Genomic DNA, 17,934 nt, shown 5'->3' with positions numbered 1-17,934 from the left:
CATGGGGGAACAGCCAGAGAGAATGCCAGGAGCTGAGACATGGAGGGTCTTGTTCTTGGGACAGCCAAGTATCACCAAAGAGTACATGTTGGGGAATAAGGTATAAGAAGACTGGACAGGTCAGTCTCTGGCTCCTAGAATCCAGTGCTTCCTTTGAAATTTAGTTCTCATTTATCTTCTGCAGGAGGCATCTTCTGAAGATGCATTTGCCCTTCTGCCCTCCCCAGTTGCCCACCCCTCCTTTTTCCAGTCATCCCAGGAAATTCCTTGGCTTATATTCAGTGTGTACACTGTATTTATGTATTTGTGTCAACTTGGACTTCCTGATACAATGAATGCCCCAGAGGACAAGGTCTTTCTGGTCCCAACATCTAGCACTGTCTAGAATTGAAATTAGTCTTGAATTGTGTTCAAGGTAATTTAATCCCTCCCACCCTACACCTCCAGCCTTATTTTAAAATGGAGGACACTCCAGTTGTGCATGTTCAGTTCAGTCGTGGTTGATTCTTTGTGACTCCATTTGGGGTTTTCTTGGCCGAGAGACTACAGTGGTTTCTTATTTCCTTCTCCTGCTCATTTCACAAGATGAGGAAGAGGCAAGCAGGGCTAAGTGACTTGTTCAGGGTCACGTAGCTCACATCAGAGATTGGGACTTGAACTCAAGTATTCCTGACAAAAGGCACCAACTCACACCTACCCACCCAACTAAAGTCAAATTCACAACTTCTCAAAACAAATCTTTTCTCCACACTTCTATGCCTCCAGGATAGGGGTGGAGTAGTGTTAGGGGACGTGTGATTACGTCTGGTGTTTTAGCTTCTAGATTAGGCCACTTTGGTGCTTTGAGACCAACTCTTATTAGCGTTTTGACATAGTTCAAAAGACTTTTAAGAGGAGAGTTTGATATATAGTCCTTTATACCTGGCTTCCCTCCCAGCTCTGAAAGGACAACCTGGGGTAAGATAGAAGAAGGGGGATTTCTGTTAAATATGTGAGAGCTGGAAAGGGACCTTTGAGATGATCATGCAGTGCAATCTGCTTATTGTTCAAAGAGGGAAACTGAGGTCCAGAGAGGAGGTTGGAAGCTGGATTGGAACAAGTTGAAGAGTCATTAAAAAGAGAAGTAGAAACAGCAGGAATAGATATTTTTTTCCTTGGAGTTTGGCTAAGGAAAGGACTATGGAATGCTAATTTAAGAGGATGGTTTAGGTCTACAGAAAAAATTTTAAAGACAGGGTTTGAAGCCAGTAAGGATGGAATCAGTACGTGGGAAGGGGTTGAAGAAGTGCTGGAAAAAATGGAAATTGTAATCTGCTGGCAAAGATAGGAGAGGATGGAATAAGGGGGACATTTATAGGCATTGGTGTCAGCAAGGGAAAGGGTCATCGGATTGCCAAAGACTGGGGAAGAGGAGGACACAATCGGGAATGAAGTTAAAGAGGAGGATGGATAAAATGACCTCCTTCTCATTCAAGAGCCTGAGAAAGCAGGGGGAAAGGGAGGTGTGAGAGGCTTGAGATGAGAAGGAAAGGTTTGGAATAGCTTCTGGAGAGAAAAATTTGGAATGAATAAAAGCACTGCCCTGTTGTAATAAAAGGACCAATTTCAGCAGTGGCACTGTCAAGTCAAAATCAAGACCAGGAGCTCAGAAGGTCAGAATGAAGCTGTTCAGAAAAAATTAGGCACAATAAAAGGGCATGGGGGAAGGCTATTGGGAGAAACAGGGGATCCAAGAAGGAACGGGACTAAATTTTTATTTTGCTTCTGGTTTCTCTATAAAGGAGAATGACCTTCGTTTTGTAAAGGATGGAACAGAGTTGATAGCCCAGATAAATAAGGTGATAATAGTCTTTGATGAAATGAAGTCACCCTGGCCAGATAACTATATCATGCCTTGCTGGGGGAAACAAACAACAGGCAGTTGGGATTGCTTGCTGGGCTACCTTCATGGATAATTTCCAAATCCTGGAAAATGGGAGAGATCCTACAAGGTTAGAGAAGGGCAAACTCTGCCCCCATTTTCCAGAAATGGGAAGAAAATAGAGTCTGCATATAAGTTAAATAAGGTCAAGGAGCTTGACTCAGATTCCTGAAAAAATTTCAAAATTTCAAAATATATTCTTAAAGGTTTGATTAGCAAACCCCTAACCAAGTCATGGAAGACATGATTACAAAGAGCCAGCACAGTTTCCTCAAGAAGGGTTCAAAATTGGTTCCTTTTTTGACAAGATTACTAAACTGGATGAGAGGGAATGTTATCATAGAGTTTAAAACTTTACAAAAGCTTTTATCAAAGTTTGTATTTCATGGTATTATTGGAGAAAGGATGTGAAGGTGCCAATTAGACAGTAATACTAGTGGATGGAAAGCTGATTGGATGAATGGACTCAAACAGTAGTTATAAATAGTTCAATTTCAACATGATGGCTGAATGCATTTTCTCCATCACTTTCTTAGTCTACAGTGAGCAAAATTTTAAAAAATCAAGACCTAATTTGTGGCATATACCTATTTCTGAGGTCTAAATGCTCACATCAATTTAACCATCAGCTCTTGTGAGCCAATTTGAGTTAGATTTATGCCTCCCTACACCCAGCCTACACAGCCTAGCCTCTCTAGCATTTGTCATTTTCCCTTTTTTTTTTTGGTCAACTTTGCCAATCTTGAATATTAATAAATATTTCCTGATTTAACTTGCCTTGCTTCACCTCTGTGGGCCACAGTTTCCTCACTTGTATAATGAAAGTCTAGAACTAGATTCCTTCTCAGGTCCTTTCCAGCTCTAAACCTGAGTCAGAACTTTCCAGAATTCTAGGGTTTAAATATGATTGAGTCATTGAGAAAGGGGACACACATAGTTCCTTCTTACCTGCCCCAGTCCTTTTCATCTCCTCTAGTCCTTACCACCCAGGGGGAGAAGTAGACAGTCCCTTCCTCTATTCCTCAGACTCCACCAGGAACTTCTTTCTAAGGTGCTTAGAGATCCTCCCTTGCTCATTTTGGAGTCCCTAACTTTCTTGAAGATTCACCTTCAGGTGAACCACCTTCTTTCCACATGAAGGCTTTCCTGATTCTCCGGTCAATAGTATTTCTTTCCTATAAATTAACTTCTGTATATGCTGGTATTTACCTGTGCATAGGCATATTTATATATGTGCATACAATGCAACCTCCTATATATTATACATATATATCACATGTAATATATATATTCACACCCACATATACATATATTACATACATATATACAAAACACATTCACAATAAATATAAGGCAACTGTATTTATAAAATAAATTTATAAGTGTTTGATCTTTAATTCCATATATATACAATATATCTTTAAATCCATATATATATATACAATATATTATACAGACATATAAACACATGCTCACATGTGCATAAGCATACATATATACATCCATATATATGTATATGTATACACACACATATACATGTGTTGCTCAGTTGTGTCCTCCTTTTAGTGACCCAAGGGACCATGGCACACAAAGCCCTTGTATCCTCCACTATGTCTCAAAATGTGTCCAAGTTCCTGTTCAATATTTTCATGACACTGTCCATCCATCTGATCCTCTGCCATCATCTTCTCCTTTTGTCTTCAATCTTCCCCAGCATCAAGGTCTTCTCATTAAATGGCTCAAGTATTTTAGCTTCAGTTTCAATATTTCACCTTCCAGCAATAGTCTAAATTAATTTCTTTAAATATTGACAGATTGGATCTCCTTGCTGTCAAAGGGACTCTCAAAAGTCTTCTCCAAAGGTTTTGCATGCCTGCACATATATAACCTGTGCAAAATTGCTTGCCTTCTCACTGAGGGAAGGGAGGGAGAGAATTTGGAACTTAAAAAAAAAATCCAAATATTAAAATTGCTTTTACGTGTCACTGGGGAAAAATTAAATACTAAATAAATAATGTAATAATTATTAGTAAATAATAAATTATTTAGTAAAATGTATTTCATTGAATAATTTCATTTCGTTAACATTATTTAAATAATTTCATTTAGTAAAATAACCAGCACCACAATTGGAAAGCATCAATTCTGCAGCACCTCAGGTTTCCTTATAGTTCAACTCTCTCAGCCATACGTTGCTACTGGAAAAACCATAGTTTTGACCATACAGACCTTTGTCAGCAAGTTGATAGCTCTGCTTTCCAGAGTGCTTTTCCTTCCATGGAGCAAGCATCTGTCCTTTAATTTCATGGCTGACTTTACCGTCTTCATTGATCTTTGATCCCAAGAATATAAAATCTGACACTGCTTCCATTTCTTCTCCCTGTATTTGCCAGAAAGTGATGGGACCAGTTGCCAAGAACTTACTTACTGTGATTTTTTTTTATGTTAAGCTTCAAGTCAGCTATTACACTCTCCTCTTTCACCTTCATCCAGAAGCTTCTTAATTCTTTACTTTCTGCCGTGGGAGTGGTATCATCTGTATGACTGAGATTGCTGATAAGTTCAGCAACCTTAATTCCAGTTTTGGATTTGTCCAGCTTGACATTTCACATAATGCATATAAGTTAATAGATAAGGCAACAATATATAACCTTGTCATACTTCTTTATCTTAAATCAATCAGTTGTTCCACATTTGGTTCTAATTGTTCCTTCTCAACCAGCATACAAGTTCTTCAGAAGACAAGTAAGATGACCTGGCACTCCCATCTCTTTGAGGACTTTGCCACATTTTGTTGTGATCCAATTAGTCAATGGCTTTAGTGTAGTCAATGAAGCAGAAGTAGATATTTTTCTGGAATTCCTTTGCTTTCTCCCTAATCCAGTGAATGTTGGCAATTTGGTCTCTAGTTCCTCTGCTTCTTCAAAAACCAATCTGCTGTTCTGGTAACTCTTGGTTCACATATTGCTGAAACCTAGTTTGCAGAATCTTAAGTATAAACTTGCTGGCATGTGAACAGAGTGGAACTGTTCAGTAATATATACACACCTATATGTATATACAGATAGATAGATGTGGATAGATAATGCAGACTCATATAAGAGATTATCTCCCTAATAGAGGATGATCCTTCAGTGCCTAAAAGGATGGTCTCAAGCACCTTATGAGGACTTCCAACAACTAGTAACTGCTATGAGTCATTCTTTTTGCAGCCCTCATTCTCTAATCTTGAGACCAATTTCCCTTAGGTATACTGGTGGGAGAGAATAGCACAGATTTTGCATGGGGATGTTTTTTCTTACTCTACAATACCAGCTTGGTAAATATAAATCTAAAAAAAAAAGAGGGAAAGGAAATAAATAAATTGCGTGTCAAGCACTTAAAAAAAAAACCCCAAATATCTCATTTGATCCTCACAACCTTAGAGGCAGATTATCCTCATTTTAGTAGAGGAAACCAAGGTGAACAGAGGGTAAGTGACTTACCCAAAATCACATAGCTAGGAAGTATCAGGGCTGGATTTGAACTCAAGTTTTCCTGACTTCATTCTCAGCATTTTAGTGGACACAGCATCATGGATGGTGCCTTTAGAGGCAGGTAAAGTTTGAAGTCAGGAACTGATTCTGTTTTTCTTTTGGCTTTTGCACCTTTGTATGCTTGGTATATGCAATCATCCCTTCCACATCTCAACTTTCCCCATCATGGTTTCAATATATTGCAGGTTGACATAATACATTAAATCAGAATTTTGGGAGAGTTTTGCAGAAGTTACAGACAACACAAGAAAGCTAGCAGAGAACACAGAAAAAGTTTAGAAACTCAGATGTGCATAAAATATATGTGTTGTATTGTATCATATCAACATATTTTATCTTTTAATGCCATAATAATTCAGATTTTTTCTGATACAAAGGGAGAGCCAAAAAATTTTACTCAGATTTTCCAGACTGTGGGGACACTATGCTCCCAACTTATGTAATGTGAAAAGGATAATTGTAGTTGGAACTTAACAAATATTTCAGTTGGCCAACACCATTTAATAAGGGTCTAGAGGCTACTAGTGTCAGACACTGATTATATAAAGGGCTAGAAATATAAAGAAAGGCAGAAGAAAAAAATACTTGTTTGATTAATTGATTTGGAGTTAGGCTGGTGATAATTTCCTGATTTTGGAGACTTTTATTACAAAAAGGATCAGGTACAAAGGAATGGGAGTTAATTAACATTCTATTTCCTTCTCCCAACCCAGAAGGGATTAAATCTTACCAAAGTAGATAAGGACTGAGACTGGCATGACATGGGGTTGGGAGAAAGGGAGGTTAAGGGCCTGAAACCATGAGACTGAAGTACCAAGGGGTTTGAAGACCTACAATGGATTTGGGAAGGAAATAAACTGGAGAGGGGATTGAGGGATGAAATATCAACTAGAGACCAAGCAAAGAGGCCACACAAGGAACATACTGAGTATAAAATCAAAGATAGTCAAGTCATTGAGCATTTATTAACCACCTACTATATGCCAGCCAATGAAGATGTTGTTTTCCTTTGTTTTTGAAAACATGCAATGACCTTATAAGGTATTTCTTGACTTGAGAGTGAACTGGATTTTTGAGGCAGAGCTGAACAAAGTTGTCAGCCTTACTCTGTCTTCCAGAGTCATCAAAATCCAGTGGCAGGACAAAAGTTGTGATGACCAGCATGGTCCTAGTTGTAGTGAATGACCTTGTCATCTTTGATGTCTCACCAAGCTCTAAGCACTCCACAGCACTTGCTTCATGGCCCTAGGAGCAACTTGTTCTTATCTGCCCATTCTGCCTGGGGAATCTTCACATGGTTATGGTGAACACAGCCTTAACTCACTAATGACCACAACAATAACGGACGTACAAAAAAAGGGGATGGACAAAACCACAATTCTTCTCTTTAAGGAATTCCGTTTACTGAACACAACAAGCAAATATATATTGATGATAAGTAAGAAAATGTATAGAAAGTGCTTAATTATTATGATGATGATCTTAAATCTGTATCAGATGGAGTTACGATGGAAATTACAACCTGGGCTCACCCACCAAGGCTCCATTCTATTTTGCTGTCTAAGATCCTGTTTATAAAGATACTGAAAAATCTTAGGACAGTTGGGCTGAATCAACCAAATAATCTTACAGGCATTAATCAAGTGCCTACTTTTTACAAGGTAGAATGCTAGGAGGAGAAGATAGATACAAGGACAAAAAAAGAAGAGGAACAGGTCACGTAGGAAATAAACACAAGGCTTTTTTGTGAAAGATGCACCAGTAGCTTGGAGGAGGTTGGGGAGAGGGATGGGTCAAGAAAGCTTTCCAGTAGGTCTTTGTTGGACTGAGTTTCAATTTTAAGAGTGCAGTTCTGGAATGGTGGACAGTCAGTGAAAAGGCAGGAGGAAGATGGGAGATACAAGAAGACCAGTTTGGCCATATCCGCTACCATGAAGATGGAAGATGGAGTCAAGAAGAGTAAGGACGTCGTTAAGTTTATGTTGAGTAGTAGAGTCTAAAGGATAGAGACTAGATCTGTGATTTAATTTGACTGGGAATCCCGAGTGAAGAACCTTCCTCCATCCAACTTTACAAGTCTTAAAGAGTAGCCTCCAGCTAGTCCAGTCAAGTCAACAAGCATTTATTAAGTACTCCTTCAGGGTCCTAGGCAGTGCAAAGGAATTACAAAGAAAGGCAAAAAGCAATTACCTGCCCTCAAGGTATATAGCCCAAACAGCTGTATAAACAAGATGTAAATGGGAGGTAATCAACAGAAGAAAGCAGAAGAAAACAGAAGCAGGAGATGACCTAGGAAATGACTCTAGAAGAAGATGGGACTTTAGTTGAGAGGTTTTTAAAAAGACTCTAGGAAAGCCAGGAAGTGGAAACGTGGAGAACAATTTCCGTCCGGGAGCATGGCCTCAACGTAAGATATGGGATGTTTGTTTGAGGAACTGTCAGGAAGCTAGTGTCATTGCATTGCAAAGTAAGTGGGGGGAAGGGGTATGTAAGGTAGAGAGGGTGGACCAGGTGAAAGAAGGGAGAGAACAGGATAAACTGGAGGGGGTTAGGATTGAGGGAAATACAAAATGTTCATAACTGTGAAAAAAGGTTTCTAGCAAGTTTCTCTGATAAAGGCTTCATTTCTCAAATATACTGAGTCAAATTTGTAAAAATAAGAGCCATTCCTCAATTGATAAATGGTCAAAGGATATGAACAGGCAGTTTTCAGACAAAACAATCAAAGCTACCTATAGTCATATGAAACAAATGCCCTCACTATTATCTATGTAAACCATTTTGAGCCCCCCATCACCGGAGAAAGGCCTAAAACCTGGACTGGCCAGTCAGAAGAAAGACATTTTTGGCCCACTCTGAGCTGCTATGGCAGCTCTCTTTGCTTTGCTCTCTGACTTACGTGCCATACATTGTGCCAAGTCCTAGTAAGAATGTGGTCAGCTGATGAATATCACATATGGAAAACCTGTTTGTTACCCACTAATAATGCCCTCTTCAAGATTCTTTTCATTTATATGTAGGTGACTCTTAACAATGTCACCGAGATAGGAGCCTAGGCATAAAGACTAGCAGTGACTGATGTTCTCTTACTCCTCTTTTTGGGGGATTTGCCAGGTCCACCACCAACCAATTGGTTTTTCGCTTTCGTTTTTTGATAAAAGAGTTGATGATGCACAAGCATTCTATATAATCTACAATTTGGCCTCTCCAGTGCTTTTTTATGAACCGAAACTTCCCATATGTTGGTCCCTACTCTCTTCTTTCCCCACCATTACAATGAATGTTGATTTTATGTGGGGAGTCTTCTCAAGGGCTTCACAGAATTTCTGTATCATTTTACCATCAACAGCTGATGTTGGTGCATAAACTACCATTTTTTTCCAAATAAAATTTTATTTTTTTCAATGAGTGAAAATTTGCTTTCTCTTTCTCCACCTCCCCTTGACTACAAAAAAGAAAGATAATAAAAATCCTTGCAATAAATGTGTATAGTCAAGCAAAACAAATTCCCTCATTGGCCATGTAAAAAAAAAAAAATTCTCTGTCTGCCCCCTGATTCTATCACCTCTCTTTTCAGCAGATGTCTAACACCTTCATCATGATTCCTATGGAATCGTGGTTGATCGTTGTGTTGTTCAGAGTTCTTTAGTTTTTCAAAGTTGTTTGACATTACAGTGTTGTTGTATTGTATAAACTGGTTCTGTTCACATCACTTTGTATCAGTCCATACAAGTCCTCCCAGGTTTCTTTGAAACCAATCTCTTCATCATTTCTTACAGCATAATCATATACCATAACTTGTTCAGCTGTTCTCCACTAAATCAGCTCCAGCCCTCTCCCCCTCAGTTTCCAGGTTTTTGCTGCTGAAAAAAAGAGCTGCTAGAAATAGTTTTGTACATATGGGACTTTTCCTCTTTCTTTGTTTGATCTCCTTGTGATATAGACTTAGTAGTGATATCACTGGATCAAAGACAAATGAGTAGTTCAATAATTTGGGGGGCATGGTTCCTAATTACTTTCCATAAAAGCAGGACCAATTTACAGCTCCACCAACAATGCACTAGCATTGCACCTGTTTGCCTACAACTCTTCCAACATTTGTCATTTTCCCCTTTTGTCATATTTGCCGATATGATGGATGTGAAGTGGAACCTCAAATTTGCATTTTTCTAATTTTTTATGTTTTTCTAATTATTAGTGATTTGGAGCATTTTTCCCATAATTGTTAATAGCTTGAATTTCTTCCTTGAAAACTGCCCAGTCATATCTTTTGACCATTTATCTCTTGGAGAACAGTTCTTGTCTTACAAATTTGACCGATACCTCTTGGAAATGACTTAATCATTTCCCTTTTAATTTTAATTGAATTAGTTTTGTTTCTTTAAAAGTCTTTCAAATTTTGCATAATTGAAATTGTCCATTTTATCTTTTGTGAGCCTCTCTATCCATTGTTTGTTCTTGAGCTCTTCCCCATCCATAGCTCTATCAGGTAATTTCCTCCTTGCTCTCTAATTTCTTTAAGATGTGATCCTTTCTGTCTAAATCTTGTGCCTATTTGGAGCTTATATCTGCATTTTGTGTCAGATAGTGGTCTCTGCCAAGGCTCTGCCCAACTACGTTCTGGTTTTCCCAATGATTTCTGCCAAATAGTGATATTAGACCCCAGAAGCTGTTGTCTTTGGGTTTATCAAACACCAGGTTACTAGATTTGTTTGTTTTGAGGTATTGTATACCTAATCTGTTCCACTGACTGATTTCTCCATGTTTTTGTTTTTGTTTTTTTTACAAAACAGTACCAAATCATTTTGATGATCACTGTTTTATATCATAATTTGAGATATGATACTGTTAGGTTCCATTCTTTACCACTTTTTCCTTCCTTGAGAATCTAGAATTTTTGTTCCTTCAAATAAATTGTGTTTTATTTTTTCTACTTCTATAAAGTAATCTTTTAGAGAAATATTAATTGCTCATGGGTAGGTCAAACTATTACAATAAAATGATAATAATAACATAATATAATAAAAATAATAACACCTAAACTGATTTACTTGTTCAGTGCCATACCAATTACACCACCAATTATGTAGACATCTTTATTTGTTGTAAGATTGCTTGGCACTGGTAATCATATAGTTCCCATGCTTGTGATGAGAGGTAGTTTGCCAAGTACTTTATACATTCTGTAGTAGCTTTAAATGAAATTTCTCTCTCTGTCTCTTCCTGTTAATATATAGAAATGCTTGTGATCCTTGCAAATTTATTCTGCTTCTTGCAATTTTGTAAAGTTGTTCATTGTTTCAATTAATTTTTAGATGGTCCTTGAGGATCCTCTAATTAAGCTATTATATGATCAGCAAAAAAGGAATAATTTTGTTTGTACTTTGGATATGTTTGTTCCCTTCCTTCCTTTGTCTTGTCCTGTTGCTATAGCTAGATTTATAGTGCTGGATTAAATAATAATGATGATAATGGACATCCTCATTTTTCCCCTAATCTTATTGGACAAATTACTGATTTGTCCCCATCACCTATAATGCTGCACTTGATTTTAAATAAATGCTAATTGTTATATTAAATTTATTTATCCTTCTGCTTTCCAGTTGTTATTTTAGTAAGAATGGCCAGTTCAAATGACCACTGAAAGGCAGACACACTAGTGGGGGCTTATGAGATACAATTTGACAGAGTACCTTGAAATTGAAGGTAGTTGTCCTGTGGAGAATCAACCCATAGTGTGGTGGGGGGGGAGGGGAACAGAGTTTAGAGGGATGCTACATACAACTATATCACAATTATATACAAAATAATTTCTGGGAGAACTGGTGGAAGGACCAAGTAAGACCCAACATAGGGAGTGGCACTTCAGCCTAGAAGGGAACTAGAGATTCTAAGAGGTGTAGATGAGTGAGAGCATTCCAGGGGACAGCCTACACAAGAGGGCAGAGTAAGATTTGGAATGTAGTGTACAGGAGGTAGCCCATTTGAGATGGAATGTAGGGTACCTAAGTGGGCATGATATGGGATCAGAGATAGATTGGAACCAGATTGTGAAGAGTTTCCAGTAGCAAACAGGAGTGTGTATTAATTCTAGAAACAAACCCCTGGAACTTTTTGAGCTCCATCTGTTCCAATGTGTGTGTTAGGAATGTCTCTGGCAGCTGTGCAGGATAGATTGCAGAAGGGAAGGGAGATAAAATAGGGGTTTATTGCAGTAGGTACCATGCAGGAGGACAGCTAGATGGCACAGTACATAGAGCACCAGCCCTGGAGTCAGGAGCATCTGAGTTCAAATCTGGCCTCAGACACTTACCGGCTGTGTGACTCTGGGCAAGTCACTTAACCCTGTTTGCCTCAATTTCTTCATCTGTCAGATTAACTGGAGGAAAAAAAATGGCAAACCACTCCAGTATCTTTGCCAAGAAAATCCCAAGTGGGCTACAGAGAATTGGACAGGAGTAAATGGGCTCATTAACAACCATTCAGGAGAAGATGTAGGTCTGAACTAGGGTGAAGACTCTATGACTGGAGAGAAAGAACACACATGAAACACATGGAGGGGACAGAGTCAAGGCAACCAGATTTTATAATCGATTGGATGTGAGGGCTAAGGGCTAGGAAGGAGCAGAGAACGACTCTGAGGCTGCAAGCCTGGGAGACCAGAAAATTGGCAGTGTCCTAACACAGAAACAATGGAAAGAGTTAGGTGGATTTAGGAGAAGGCTGAGGAGTTCTGTTTTAGTCATTTTGAGACTGAGATGCCTAGAGAACATCCAAGTAGAGCTATCCAGTAGCTAAGTTGGTGATGGGTGACTAGTGCTCAGGACAGAGAGGAGCCCTGGATATATAGATTTGGAAGTCATCTGCATAGAGATCATAGCTAAACATGTGGGCTTGGGTGAAATAACTAAAGGAAAGAATGAAGGGACCAGGACTAATCCCTAGGCCACACTGGAGTTAGGAGGTGGGACAAAAAGGCAAAAAAGCCTTAGAAGGGCTAGTCAGATCAGGAGGAGAACCAGGAAGGAATAGTGGCAAAAAACATAGAGAAAGAACATGAGGAAAGAGTGAATGATGAGGTGAATTACCTGGATGCCCTCCTTAAGTGAGGAATTAGACTAGGGTCACTGTTATTATGGTTAGCATTTTTCTTGTTGCTGTCATTATTAGTAAATCCCCTCTCCCAGAGGGGTTGCCATGGAGGTCTGGTGGAGCCAAAGAGCTGACTTTCATAGGCATTACCCAGAGTCCCCAAAGTTTCTAGGGCCATTGACCTTGGAAGTAACTTCTGCTGAGAAACCACAATGTCCAGAGAGAGAGGAAGAGAAAGTGGACCGTGAGCAATGCTGCTTCCCTATTTCTCCTTCTTAGTCAGCAGGAAACAGATGGACATCAAGTTGATGGAAAGCGGCAAAAGCAAGTGGAACTGAGACCTCATATTGTGAGGGAGTTTGCATGGAGGTGGGAACAAAGGAGAATGCATGCCAGACAGCTAGACAGATGAGCAAGCTATGCTTTGTGAAGAGACTGTGGTCTAGTCCATGACTCCTCACCTCCCTTTTTCCTTAAAAAGAGTATAGGAAAGAGCTGTAACTGTAGGGAAAAATGCCTCCCTTCCTTTTAAGATCTATTAGAGTTATGGCCCATATGGTCATGCATGCTCATGAATAAACAAGTATTTGCAATAAGATTGAATCTTGTTCAGTAGTGTTGGACTCTTTGTGACCCCTTTAGAGGTTTTCTTGGCAAAGATACTGGATTGGTTTGCTATGTCCTTCTCTAGCTCATTTGACAGATAAGGAAACTGAGGCAAATAGGGTGAAGTGACTGCCTAGGGTCACACAGCTAGGTAAGTGTCTGAGGCTGAATTTGAACTCATGAACTTATGAAGATGAGTATTCCTGATTCCAAGTCCAGTGCTCTATAGCTCTATATACTTTGCCACCTAGCTGCCTCATGTCTAGGGGTGTCTCCAAAAAGACGGACTAAAATGTGCTCAGTGTACAATATTGGGCAGGTATAGGACAGCTAATTATTTTATCCACACAAAAGATACATCTAACACGAGTCTCACAAGGGTACGTTGACAGAAACTTAAACAAATATCAAACAAAAACTTCTATTACGGTTATGCTCTCCCAGGAGGTTGATATTTCCAGCATGAAGACACGAAGTAATTGTGGGGATACTAAATTGGTGTTTCACATTTCATGTTAGTTCTCCATTGCCTAAACAATTCCTTCCCTGTCTGAGTCTTTTGGCAATCAGCCTGTTAATCAGCATCTCATTTGAGTCTTTCAACAACCCTGGGAGATAAATTCTTTTATTATCTCCATATCACAGTTGAAAAAATTGAGGCAAACAGGCTAAATGATTTGCTCAGGGTCACATAGCTTGTAAATGTCTGAGAGAGGATTTGAACTTAGGTATTCCTGACTCCAGGACCAGTGCTGTAACCATTATGACCCCATGCTTGCCTCTGCTCGCTTTGTGCAGAAATACTGCCACACTGCTTTGCAGCACGCCCTTTGATCTGTAAGGCTAAAAATTTGATCAAAGGCAGGGAGGAAAGAAACATGTGTTAGTGGACTCCCGTGGTGATGGGCCATATATTCAAGTCCCATTAAAAACCTATAGGTTATAATCACGGTCAGACTTGGTAAAATGGACTGTTCAAATATCCAGTGAGTGATCAGAAAATGTGTCAAAATATTTTTTTCACTTACAAGAACTGATGCTGAGTGAAGTAAGCAGAACCAGGAGAACGCTGTACACAGTGACAACACATCCAGAGAGAGAACTCAGGAATGCCAATCAAAGCATACTTTTTTCACTTTTTTTCTTTCTTGTGGTTTTTCCCTTTTGCTCTGATTCTTCTTTCACAACATGACTAACGTGGACATATCTTTAATATGATTGTACATGTGTAGCTTATGTCAGATTGTAAGCCATCTTTAGGAAGGGAAGTGGAGGGAGAAAAAATGGAACTCAAAATTTTATAAAAGTGAATGTTGAAAATTATCTTTACATGTAACTGGAAAAAATAAAATACTATTAAGTGTGTGTGTGTGTGTGTGTGTGTGTGTGTGTGTGTGTGTGTGTGTGTGTATGGGGTAAATGTTCTTTCATGCATCTGATTCATCCCAACTAAAGAAAATACTATACCTTTTTTGTGTGCTCAAGGCCAAATCCTGAAACTGTTGCAGCAAAAAGCAGCCATATCATGCATTAAAAAAAGTAAGAAGTTGTAAGGCTGATTGAATAAGTCATTATACTTAATCATTTATCTCTTCCCATGTAATCTGAACAACTCCCCTTATTGTATTTGGAAATGGAGGTGATGTAAAATAATGAGAGTTGCATTTATTAAGTGCTTAATGTATGCCAGGTGCTCTGCCAATATTTAATCCTCTTAACAACCCTGGGAGGGAGGTTCGATTATTATCCCCATTTTACAGTTGAAGAAAATAAGTCAGACAGAAGTGACTTGCCCAAGGTCATTCAGGCAGTAAGTGTAAGAGGCTGGATTTAAACTCTGGTCTTCTGGACTCCAGGCAGAGCTCTGTTTTGCCTTTTGTAAAAATAAGAGATACCGCTATCAGATAAAAAAAAAGTTTCAGCAGTCTCTGGGTCGCTACAAATTCCAACTTCTCGATCAGGTTCCAGCCTATCCTTCCAGGCTTTGTTGATGACAAAAGCAGCTTTGTAGCCCAAATAAGAAGCAAAGGGAAATAAGTCCCAGCCCAGAAGGTGCTGATATTCTAATGAGAAAGGCTCTGAGTTGCATCCTGGGATGAGAGTTTGAGTCTGAAAAGCAGTGGGAAAGATGGGTGGAGCTTTTACAGAAATGCTGCTCTTTTTCTACTTTTTGGAAAAGGTTGGAAGGACCGGAAGGGGGTGTGAGAGTGGTAAGGACTTGTAGATGACTGGAGACAGGCCTGCTGGCATCTGGGTCAGGCTAGATGTGCAGAGGGGGCAACCAGGTGGCACAGTACATGGAGTGCTGGGCCTGACTTCAAGAAGATTCATCCTGATTTCCAGTCTGGCCTCAGACACTTACTAGCTATGAGACCCTGGGCAAGTCACTTCACTCTGTCTGCCTCAGTTTCCTCATCTGTCAAATGAGTTGGAGAAGGAAATGGCAAACCACTCCAGTATCTTTGCCAAGAAAATTCTAAATGGGGTCACAGACACAACTGAAAATAACTGAACTGAGATTTCTTATAACTGATCAGTCAACCAATTAACATTTTTAAAGCACCTATTATGTGCCAATGACAAACCACTCCTATGTCTTTGCCAAGGAAACCCCAAATAGGGTCATGAAGAGTTGGACACAACTGAAAAAAGACTTAACTACTGACTGAAACAACTCAAAAACAACAGAAATGGAGAGTTCTCACGAGCCAGGGGCCTAGGGAGGGATCAAGGGTTCTGGGTTCAAGGCTTATATGATTATATGTATATAACTGCAAGGAAAATGATTAGATTGTAAGCATCTTGAGTTCAGGGACTGTCTTTTGCCTCTTAAAAAAAATAGCTTCAGCACTTAGGACAGAGAAGGTACTTAAATGCTTATTGATCTTTGGATTGATGTAACTAGCTCTCCATGGTCCTACCAAACCACCAAGTCATGACATTTCAGGTCCTCTCTTTGGGCTGTTCCCTAAACTTGGCAAGCGTTCCCAATGACCCTTAATCCTAGTGCCTTGCCTCTGAGGTTACCCCAAATATAGCCAGTCTAACTTGTTTGTCCACAGTTATTTGTATGTTGTTCCCTCCCCTCCCCACATTAGACCATAATCCTTTCTGAGGGTAGGGTCATTTTTTTGTTGTTCTTGTTGGCCTTTGAATCCCCAGCTCTTCTCCCTGTGCCTGGCACATACAAGATGCTTATGTTTGTTCACTTATCTTAGTTGCCTTCCTCCCATCCACCCCTGAGAGTTCCTCATTCCCCTCAAGGATTAGTCCAAAAGGTCTTCCCTCATTCTTCCAGAGGTAGGACTCCACTGCCCCCAAATTAGGACCCAGATCTGTCACTAGAAGGGTCCAAAGAGGTCATTTAATGCAACTCATTTTATAGATGAAGAAACTGAGGCAGTTTTATTTACTCAAAGTCACTCAGGCAGTGCTATTAGGAATAGGACTCAAGGTCTTAGATTCCAGATCTGGGGAGTGTTCCCCCATACTATTTCACTACAAGTCCTATAGACATCTCAAACTCCATCTGTCCAAATATGTTATTGTCAAGGCCACCACCATTTTCCAGGTCAATGAGGCTGGCAACCTATTTATCATCCTCACTTCTGCCCTCTGTTTCTGCCTCCATAGGTGATCAGTTGTCAAGTCTAGTTTTACATCTCTTGAATAACTCCCTTCTCTCCTCTGATACTGCCACACACTCCCCCCCATAGGACCTTGATCTGCCTGCCTCAAGTGTCTCCCCTCTCCATTCTGCCACCAAAGGGATTCTCCTAAAGCACAGGTCTGATCATGTCACCCTGCTCAATATAAAACCTTCTGTTTGACTTTTAAACCCCTTCGTGACCTAGCCTCTTCTTACTTTTCCAATTGTCTTATACCTTCCTTCCTTTCTTTGTATCCTCAGCTCTTAGCACAATGCCTGACACACAGTAAGGGTTTAATAAATACTTATTGACTATCACTACCCCCCAAGAAAGGATACTGGCCATCAGCTTTCACCAAAAGAACCAATGGATATCTCTCTAATCCTGGCTGAGTAAATGCCTCACATAGGAGACACTCCATCTCCTGACTTTAGCCATTTTAACTGGTTGTGCCCCATGCCCAGAACTCTCATCTTCTTCATCTCTGGCTTCCTTCTTATCAAAGCTACAATCCTACCTTCCGCTGGAAGCCTTTCCCAAAGCTCCTTCAATTTAGTGATTTTCCTCCTTGAGGTCATATGAAGTCTACGTCTAGGGTTGTTTGCACGTCTCCGCCCGTGAACCCCTTGAGGGCAGAAACCTTCTTCTGGCGTTCTTTGTAACCCCAGGGCTCAATTGAGCACTATGTAGGTTTGTGGTTGGATGGTTCCCTCCAAGTTAAACGTTTATTAGGGGCTATTTTGTGCCTAACACTGTGCTAAGCCCTGCCCTCCAGGGGCTCACTACCTACAACCCGCAAACAATGTAAATGAGAAGGAATCTCAAAATGATCTCCATTACAATGGAAGCTCTTTGAGGGTAAGTATTGTTTAGAATTTGTCTGGACTTCTGTCCATCGAAACCCACGCAGGTTCCATAATATACTAGGGGACCAATAAGTGCTTAGTGAATTGATCAGAATTGAATGACCATATACGAAGTGGTGTAAGAATTCAAATCCAGCCTCAAACACTTCCTAGTTGGGTGACCCTAGGCAAGTCACTTCACTCTGTTTGCCTCAGTTTCCTCATCTATCAAATGAGTGGGAGAAGCAAATATCAAACCACTCCAGTATCTCTGCCAGGAAAAC

This window comes from Notamacropus eugenii, chromosome 5 (genome assembly GCF_028372415.1).
Source record: "Notamacropus eugenii isolate mMacEug1 chromosome 5, mMacEug1.pri_v2, whole genome shotgun sequence".
Classification (NCBI taxonomy): domain Eukaryota; kingdom Metazoa; phylum Chordata; class Mammalia; order Diprotodontia; family Macropodidae; genus Notamacropus; species Notamacropus eugenii.
This window is presented reverse-complemented; position numbering follows the sequence as displayed.